The 10,140-nt window shown below is 45.9% G+C and overlaps 1 long non-coding RNA gene across 2 annotated transcripts in view; it reads left to right on the plus strand.

Moving 5' to 3' along the window:
• LOC110350581 (uncharacterized) overlaps window positions 1–6,617 on the plus strand; it is a 221,092-nt gene extending 214,475 nt beyond the window's left edge. For both annotated transcript variants that reach the window (XR_015451398.1, XR_015451399.1), the window contains 2 exons: window positions 5,052–5,188; window positions 5,915–6,617. This is a non-coding gene — a long non-coding RNA (uncharacterized LOC110350581). The remainder of the gene's footprint in view (window positions 1–5,051; window positions 5,189–5,914) is intronic.
• The last annotated feature ends 3,523 nt before the right edge of the window (window positions 6,618–10,140 follow it).

Here is a 10,140-nt window from a genome sequence, read left to right on the forward strand (position 1 = left end):
GGTTGCTGAATGCAAGTTGTTATCTCTGCTCTTATTAAGAATTGCGGAGGGGAACTCGCTGTCCCTTGCTCCCTGTGGATTCTACTTTTGACCCCAGAGGCATGTGAGGTACGTGCAAGTGGACTTGTGATGCACGATGGGGCTCCTCCTTGGAGTCTACTGAAGGGCACGAACCTGTGGAGTTCCCCCCCAAAACTGAAGTCCAGCCGTGGGCTGCCTCCTTCCCTCTGCTAGCTGAGAAATGGAATATTTCAAAGGATCCACAGTACGTACATACACACATTTCACAGATTTCCAGGAGGATCTATATCCAACCATCACAGCAGCCACATCTCAGTCCAGGCATGCGGCCCTGGTGGGGTTACAGGTAGCCAGCCGCCTGGGCAGGCAGCCTTCCGTTCCCTCATCTGTGAAAGGGGAGAAGGAGGCCACACGGGTCATTCAGGTGATGTGAAGTTTATCACGGCCCACACATTTCCATCACGGCATCATGGCAATCCCTCTTCTGGATTTTTGCGGCATATGGTCCTGCGCTTGACATTGACAACATTAAAGACCAACAGTACTGGTTATTTATTTCTTTAGCTATTTCTTCATTCAGTGGTTGAGATACAAACCTTCAGCTGGGCCCAGTGGCCCATGCCTGTATGCCCAGCATTCTGGGAGGCTGAGGCAGGAGAACCACAAGTTCAAACCCAGCCTGAGCAACTTAGCAAGGCCCTGTCTTAAAATGAGAAAAAAAGAAGAGCTTTCCTTCTTGTTAATCCAGGAGAAATTGTTATCCTATGAAACTATTAGGTGATTATTTCAGCATAATTGTATTACAATAGTTGTGACCATGGAAACACATGTCCATGTGAAATGATTGCCAATGAAAGTGCTGATACATCTTCAGGCTTCGAGTTGCACCCAGTAACTCCTGTGGTTTTCCGGGCCGCTGGGGAGGGCTGGGGCTGAGGTCTGGCGCTGTGCTGCACTTCTGGTTCCTGCTCCTCACTGTGGTCCCCGGCAGGGTCAACCTTTTAAAGCTGCACAATGTGGGGGTTAAAAGTCCTGGGAAAGACACCTCCCCAAGCTCCCCAACCTGGCCTGGGCCACGGTCTGGTTTGTCTAAAGCCCCAGAGTGAGATGTTCGGCTTAGGAATCAGTTATGCCTTGGATGGCTTTTTTTTTTGGTACCGGGGATTGAACTCAGGACCTTGCGCTTGTGAGGCAGGTGCTGGAACCACTGAGCTAAATCTCTGGCCCTTTGGATGGCTTTTATTAAAAATTTACACAAGCAATCATACTTTCCGGATCTCTTCACATCTTGGACCCCCTCTCCTCTGTTTAATTTCATTTTCTAGGTCGGTGTAGCTCAGGGCCTGGACTCTGTCCCCAGCACCAAGGAGATGAAAACAGAATCATTGTCTTCGAGACCCAGGTGTACTGGGATTCGCTTCTAAGCCCGCCCTGCTTCTCCATCACCAAGTGCGTTCTCTGCTTATGTTATTTTTGCATAGGCAAAACGTTATTTCTCTGCGTTTTACTTCTGACCCTAGATGTGTGGGTGTTTTTTTCACACCAAAACTTCTCCAGTCCTCTGAGGGCCTCAGCCGGGTGGGGGTGCAGCAGTTCCATTCAGGGTGGCCCTGTTTTCCTGAAGTCAGCGTTAATCCCGCAGCCAAGCGGGGGCCTCAGTCCTGAAAGTCTGCCCCACATCGGTCGGACACCGGATTGCTGCCTGGGGCTTCCCGCGCCCTGCTCAGCTTCCGTGATCTAACTGTGGCTCCCGGAACCGGGGAATCCCTTCCTACGGCCGTCCACTTACTACAGAGGGTGACGGAGGAGGAAGAGCTATCAAGTGCAGAAGCCGGGTCCCCGAGGCGCTGGCCCAGCGTCTCTGCCTACGGCTGCTCCCAATCCTGCCCTGCACTTCGAGGGGCTCACACAGGCTTGGAGGATTAGTGACCCGGTGTCCAGGTCTTCCTCTCCCTCCCTTCGGGGGCGGTGGATGGGCGGAAACTTCAGAGCTTCTGGTCGTGGGCGGGGGTTTCTGGAGGGAGGCGGGAAGCCCAGCGAGAGCCACCTCCTCACAGCAAAGGATGCTGCCGCCTCCCTGGGAACTCCCGTCACGGGAGCCTGGGGTCAGGATGGCTGCGGTCCTTACTTCTTCAGGTTGAGCATCTTACCTTTCTTTCCTCACTGCTTTCTTCATCCCGGTCTCTTGTCTCCCAGTCTGGTCCACGGAAGGCCAGCGCCCAAGCCCCGCTGAATTCTTACTGGACTCCCTCGGAGCCCCTGTCAGCCTGGGCTCTGGGGGTCCACAGCCTCGCAATCAGGACCGAGGGCTGGGTCTGCAGCTGTCCACCCAACGGCACTCGGCAGCCCCCTCATTAGCACTCTTCGCGGGCCCAGCAGTGGGCTTCACGGTGCCGTTCTGACCCACGTCCGACTGCGCGTCCTCACGGTCGCCCCTCCCTCCCGGCGCTTCTCCCCTTCTGCTTTCCCACCTCGCCCGCCTCACGCATCTCACCTTCTCGGGTGTGGCTGAGGTCGGCCGGACCCGCCTTCCACGCCGCCCCCCAAGCGCGCTGCGTGTGGAGACAGCTCCAGCGGACACGGTGTTCTGTCACAACTCAGAGGCAGCAGGAAAGTCTTGTTTAACATCTTGTTACACTTGATTTAGTGCCGTTTGTCACACCTTTGCAAGGTTTCCAAATCTTAATGAATACAGGATTAGTTAACCTAGGCATGTTAGCTTCATGGCGTTTCAGGGTTGTTGCCTTCCTGAGACTTAGCTCGGCAAATACGATGTCCCCTCAGAAGAGCCGCCCCCCTCAGGAAGAGCTGTACCAGGCCCCTCTCCACAGCACCCTCCTGACCCTCAGACGTAGGTAAGCCCCTCAAGGTTAGTCTCACGAAGGATCTTTTTGGCGACAGAAATTTCTGTAATAGCTTATTTTTTTAAATATATATATATATATATATTGGTACATTTTAGGTATAAAATACATTTACATTTATCATTGAGTGTTTGTATCTGTACATGATGGATCTTGCTTTTTATTTTTTCCCCCATTACCTGTGCACCCATCACCCCCTCCACCCTTCCCTATTTACAGACTTTGATTCCATTTTTTTTTCTCATAATTTTTTCTTTCCCTTCTTCCCTTTCTCCTTTCCCTTCCACCATCCCCAAACCCTTGGACCTTTTCTTATTTCAAATTATCAATTATTCATTTTAATCATTTTAATCCTTATTTACACTTTCAGTTTCTCACTCTAGAGAAGCTATTCGGTATTTATACATGTGTGTCCTATTTATTTCACTTAAGAGTATGGCCTCGATGTGCATCCATTTAGCTATAAATGACTCTAATTTCTCATTCTTTATGGCTGAGTAGTACTCCATTTTATAAAAAAACCCACATCTTCTTTATCCAGTTTCCAGTCGATGGGGACTTGGGCTGTTTCCAAGCTTTAGCTTATAATAGCTTATTGATTACATTTCTTCTCTAAAATTCTTACCATGACTGTGGTAATGAACACACACACACACACACACACACACACACACACACACTCCCTACCACAGCATCAATGTGAGAATCGGGAAGGCTTCAGCTGCTGTGACGGCAGAGAGCCTTGGTAGACTAGGGCCACCCTCACCTTGTGGAAAAGCATTCTTGTATTCGCACCCCGCAAACGTTTCTGTGTCAGTCTCTAAATGACATTTTCATTACAGGCACAAAGGAGATGAGTCTCAGGAGCAGGTGGTGGAATTGAGGGCTGTGTTCATTGTAAGGCAAGGACTGTAAAAGCCACAACTCAACCCCAAGTAAATCTTTATTTACTCCTAGATTCTGCCCCCAGCCCCATTCATTCTGCCCATTCTGGATATTTCATGTAAGTAGAATCATACAGAATGCGGTCTATTATGATTGAATCTTTCCCAAGCTCTTCCATATTGTGGCATGCACTAGTAATTTGTTTCTTTTGTTGCCAAATACGTTCCAGGGTTGGAAGTATTGCAGTCATGTTTCCATTTATCAGCTCATGGGTATTTTATTTACTTCTGCCCAGTCTTTCGTGAATAAGGCTGAGGACACTGGTATAGAAGTGAGCATGTGTACATATGACTTCGTTTCTCATGACTGTGTAACTAACTGCAGCTGCTGGGTTGTATGATAACTCTACACTGCACATTTTGACAAATAGCCAAGCTGTTTTCCAAACAAATGGCTCTGCCATTTTACATTCTTCCCATCAACAGATGAGGATTCTAACTTCCCCACATCCTTGCCAATTCTTGTTATTCTCTGTCATTTAATTATAACCATCCTAGTGGGTATGACGTGTCACCTCATGAAGGTTTTGATTTGTATTTCCCTAACAACTGCTGATGTTGGGTGTCTTCCCATGTGCTCTCTGGCTATGTGTATATCTTCACTGGAGAAGTGTCTATGTGTATGCAAATCCTTTGCTCATGTTTTGTGTTACTTTTCCCTTTATTATTGGGTATAAAAGCTCCTTATATATTCTGGGTACACATACATTATCATACCTATGATTTGTAAATATTCTCTCCCTGTAGGTTGTCTTTTACTTTCTTGATGTCAGTTTGCCATATGAAACAATTTAATGATATAATATTATTTATTTTTGTTTGGCCACTTATGCTTATATTCTTCTTACGTAGACTTTATTCTCAGGCCATTTTTTGCTTCACAGTGACATCGACTTAAATTGATGCCAGCTGTGTGCCGGTCCGGGCCGGCAGCAGTGGTCTCTGTGCCACCCAGGAGCGGCCAGGGGCCCCCGGGGGGGGGGTCAGCAGTGGGCGGCTGAGAGCACCTCACGACTGCCGTGCACCTCACATGGATCATTTATATTCAGCGCATCAAAAATATTTGGTGGTGTGGCTGTCACTGAGTAAATCATAAATATTAAATGTCTATCTTGTCCTGTCCTTTTCCACGTTCAAGGACGCGTGCTGTCTTCCACGTTGGATGCTTCTCACTAACTTGTCTCTGTAAACTGGGTCTCATCCATTTTGTGTTTTCTTCTAGGGCGGAATGGAAACTCCTGCACCACACTTCATGGTTCGTACATATATCGTGTTTGCAATAGTACCTGACAACAGAAACGATGAATGCTCCGTTTATTGTTAAGAACGTTTTGCTGTCATAATCCTAGCTGTCTAAAGGTAAAGATTATCTGCTATCCTAGATCAGAATAAACACCTGATTGGAAAGTTTAACCCTAAGGTGACTTGGCCTTGACTTTGGTCTGAAATTGATAGTAAAATGCCAAGTCAATAACCCAGACCTCCTCACTGCTCATCTCATTAATACCCCCTCTCCCTGGCAGATTGGTGACCCCTACCAGGCTGCTGCTGGTTCCTCTCTCCGTTGACGCAGGCTTTTCCTCACTTGTTGTGACCGCTTGGAGAAGCTTGCTGCACAGGTCCATGAGACCTGAATGAAGCATCTTGTGAACCATGTGCCCAGGCCACAGCTGAGCACTAAGAGGACAAGGCCTGTGTAGTGAGCCGAGGCAAGACAGAAACAGACCCTACAGTGTGCTTGGAAAGACAAAAACTGTTCACTTTGTCTTCAGGGGCAAAGCGCACGTTCACACCTGAACATTACTGACTGCTTAGTCCCAAACAGGCTACTTCCTACCCATGCACACAGTTACACTGACACATCTAATATCATACATGTTTGCATGAGCAATTTGCTAAATAAACGATCGCATGCTGGCTTTCTCTTAGGACTGCCTGCTTTTGTTCTGGCCCCGAACTCGACTGTGTGCTGTGTGAAGACAGAAGGAACCATGAGAACTGCAGTGTTGTGATTTGGGCATACATAGTTCAGCTGTTTCCACTCAATGAAAATTAGTGACATTATTCCTATATTTCATTTATTAGGTTCTGCAAAAAAGTGCCAGCAACTGTGGTTCGAAGCAGCTGCCTGAGCCCTTGAACACCCATTTCACGCCAGGAGGTTCCCTTGGGGACCAGAGGCAGCTGGCAGTGGCACTGGTGAGGAGACTGAAAAGGAACATCCTGACTGGCTCAGAGGCCGGTGCTGCCAGCTGATTGCTCCTGACTTTCGGTGGTTCCTTCAGCTGCACCGTGTAGGATGGATTTCCTGAAGAGTCTGAAAGAGCTCAGAAACCTGCTAGTTCTCAAGCATAGCCGCTTACCGTCACATTTGACGAAGGGAGGCGACATTTATGTGTGCTTTGTTGAAGACTGGTGTGTGTTACTATTTGTAAGTACACCCAGTATTGATCGCTGATCGGAGATCTCACGGAGATCCACTGAAACTGCAGTTAGGAGAAGGCAGTGCCCAGTCCGACCCCAGTAAGGAAACTACCCAGAGCTTCTGAGGCCTCGGCCTGTCCTTCTGTTCTGCATGCGGAGTCACTGGATCTGGGTCAGGAAATGCACAGTACCAGATGGGATGTTAAGTAGAGCTGGCCTAACAAAGTAACACCATTTCCACCATCAGAGCAAAAGTAACATTGATTTACTAATCAATTGGAAATTACCCCTGGATGAAGGACAGAAAGAGGATTCCTGGGATCCTCTTTACTTAATTGGAAAATAAAGCTTATTATTATTATTATTATTATTATTATTATTTTATCATTACTATGACTTTGTTGGGCTTGATGTTGTCAATCACAAAATGCCTTTATAAACTATGGTTCCAGTTATAACTGCTGACATTACTGTTGCCTGAAATGCTCTTACACTAAAGTTCAAGGGAACCCCTAAATTTAACTAGGCTAATTTGAGATAGAAATGTCATTTGTATGAAAAAAGAAAAATATTGGTAAGTATTTCAATTAAGAGCAATTTTATATTCTTAAAATTACATAGTTGCATCTGGAATTTTGATAGGAAGGAAATATATTTTTCCTAATAGATAGGAAAAGTGATTTTTCAATTTGTTATGTCTTTAGTTTACTGTTTGCATTTGCTATTCTGATAATAAGACACAAACCAGGAAGTGCAGTGCCCTGCTGTGTGGGCAGTGGGGGAGTGTCTGGGTGGGCGTGACCGTGTAGAGTCCACTCTTCTGTTCCCGACACACACCTGTTAATCACGCACAAGGCCCCTGCTCTCTGACCCTTGTGGCCACCCGTGCTGCACGCTGGCTGCCATCCTCCTATCACTGGGAGCCTGGCTCCCCGGGAAGCAGTGGCACTGAATTTGGCAAAATGGTTGCTCCAAACCCAAAGTTCTCTTGTTGGGCTTTTGTGCTTTCCAAAGAGAAGACCATTGGTGCATTATGGGACAGCTTTATCTTTTCTTGCTTTTCCCAGTGAAAATTCAATTAAATAAAAAATGACTGTGTAAAATAAAGGAGTTATGTGAAATAATCTGAGGTGTGGAAATTGGAAAAAGAAATAGGATTTTAGGACACTGAGAAAAATATTGAGCTAATAATCTGAACCAAGAATATATACTTGAAAATAATGAACAGTTAGAGATACACAAAAGTATGTACTTCCTTAGAAGTAGCGAACGAAGGACAGAATCACAGTAGCCGAATGTGGGAAAAGACAGTGTAAGGAAGCAGCTGGTAATACATGGAAATAAAAGACATCAGACTGTAAATGGTGACAGCTGAAGTGTGCTGACTTTGCTCAGGTACTTAACTGCCTTCTGTCCCGATATCGGACGAGAAAAGCGAAACAGGGGCATTGTCTCTGCTTTAGTGGGGGACACAGGGGCACCGAGGGGCTGAGTTGGGGGTTTGGGCGCCCAGTCAGCAGATCAGGCAGGCCTGAGGGAGCCGAGTCTGAGCTCTGAAAGCAGACTAGGGGCCATGCGTGCTTTTGTCTCAGCAGTTATTCCAGATCTTCAGCCTGTCAAGGGGAGGCTATTACTTTAACTGGGTATCTTAGAAAGGGAAACTTTGAATAAGGTAGAGCAGTTTAGAAGGAGAGCAGAAAGGTATATCAATATATTCAGTTTCAGTGAAGACTAAATAATGGGTAGATGATATTCATGGAAACTGTAAACCTCTGATTCCTTGTTCCAGCCAACAATCTAAACCAGCAGTCTGGATCTACTGATTGTGTCATTTCCCATCACCAGGGCAGTGTACCACACACCTGCAACTGTAAGGAGAACAGGTTTACTTTGGCTCATGGTTTCAGAGGGTTCAGTTCACAGTCATCTGGCTCCAAGGCTGAAGTGGCATGGTGGAAGGGTCTGGCTAAGGGACAGCTGCTCAACCCATGGTGGCCTAGAAGCAGCGAGAATAGGGAGGGGTTGGGAACAAGAAGTCACCAATGACCACCTCCAACCAGACCCCACCTCCTGCAGCTCTGAATTTGCTCATGAATTAATCCAGTGATGAGTACAGTCCCCCCATGATCCAATCACCTTCTAGAAGGCCCACCCATGAACACGGGAGATTCTGGGGAGACATTATATCTAAACCTGATTTACAGAGGGTTAGCCTTGAACTAATCAGAGATTTTTAAAAGCCCTTTTCTAATAATGGGACTATAATTACTTGTGATTGTTCTATGTATTTCATGCTTTGGTGGTTCAATTTGGCTGTACATATATTAAATTTGGTTATAGAAAACTTAAAGCTGTCATTTGTTGAATATTTACTATGTGGCCACTAAGTACTTTTTAATTCTTCTTACTTCATGAGATTGATTTTTTAATTGACATGATAAACTCATCATAGTAGTTCTCATAATAAACTAAGACATAGAAACTGGGGCTCAGAGTAGCTACCTATGTGCCCAGCTACGCAGCTGATTAATGCTGAGTTGGGATCTGCATACAGGCCCATGAAGACCTCTTGACCACCCTCTTTCCTATTTTTATTTATTGATTTCACAACAGAATGTTATCAAAAGGGTCTCCACATCAGACTATTCCTAAAATGGTATGTGCAGTGCATCCCAAAAGAGTTGATTTTGGCCATTGCTATTTTTTGTTCATTCTGTAAGACAAGAAACTCTCCACATCGCCTTTTTTTTCTTTTCGGTACCTAGAATCGAACTCAGGGCCTCTCGCTCGCCAGGCAGGTGCCGTGCCGCTGAGCCACATCCTGGCCTGACACTGCCATTTGGATTGGTGTATTATTTTGAATTCCATCCTCACCCTCTGCCAGGCACACACAGAGTCTAAAACAATTACCAAAAACTAGTTAGTTCTCCACTTACAGAATCATTTCATTTCTTTTCTTTGGGAAAGCAATGTGATTTTTGATTCCTTTCTTCATACCGTGGAAAAATTCTTTTTCCTACTGAAGAGAAATGAAAATCTCTTATGATACGAGGCCTATGTAGAAGGTACTTGGTTCATAGAAGGCTATATTCTCTTGTTCATTTTAGCCACACCTTAAATTGCTTTTGCTCCCTCCTGGCTTGGATAAAGTAAGTTGTGTATACATTGAATTCTCACCTTGGTCCAAAGTAAAATAAATGGCATCTTCCAGCATCCGTAAGTGTCTGAAATGTGTCTGTTTACATAAGTTTATCCAGAGGAGCCCTTTAACCATATTTAGAGTGAGCGGGGTGGGGTGGGAGGGACTGGGACAGCCAACAAAGCATGCTGACCCAGCTTGTCACCAGTGACCTGTGAGGGGGAAGTAACGAACTGTGAGTAGCTGTCATCCTAACTCTTTCTGACAGTTTGCCTTTGGGCACATCTGTGTTAGCTGCATTGGAGAGAGGCCTTTGTTCTGCTCCCAGAGTGGCTTCCCGGGAGCTGAGGGGCTGCGAGTACTGTACTCTGCGCGGCCCTTCCTTCCTGGGGAGGCGAACAGCTGCCACCGCCGTGCTGACATTTGTCTTCCTGCCCCGAGCTGGCGGGTGCCTCCCTCTCTGAAAAGGGGCCAATCTTTAACAGTGCTTTGAGCTTTTTCAATCAAAATGCACGCCAATGTCAGGTGAGTTTGGCTACTCATAAAAAAGCAAGTTATAAAAGACATTTAATGTTATCAAAATTTTATATAGCTAAAGGTAGAGACCAGATGGAAAGGTGATTTGATGTTTCCATGTATCAAAATATTGACAGTTGTTCCTGAGGGTCTGCATTTGAGTTTCCAATTATTTTCTGTGTTTTAATAATTAAATATTATATTTGAAGTAGGGAAAGTCAATACAAGTTAT

Source organism: Heterocephalus glaber, unplaced genomic scaffold, assembly GCF_053883595.1.
Source record: "Heterocephalus glaber isolate CG9 unplaced genomic scaffold, H.glaber_assembly_v1.0 deba00001428, whole genome shotgun sequence".
NCBI lineage: Eukaryota > Metazoa > Chordata > Mammalia > Rodentia > Bathyergidae > Heterocephalus > Heterocephalus glaber.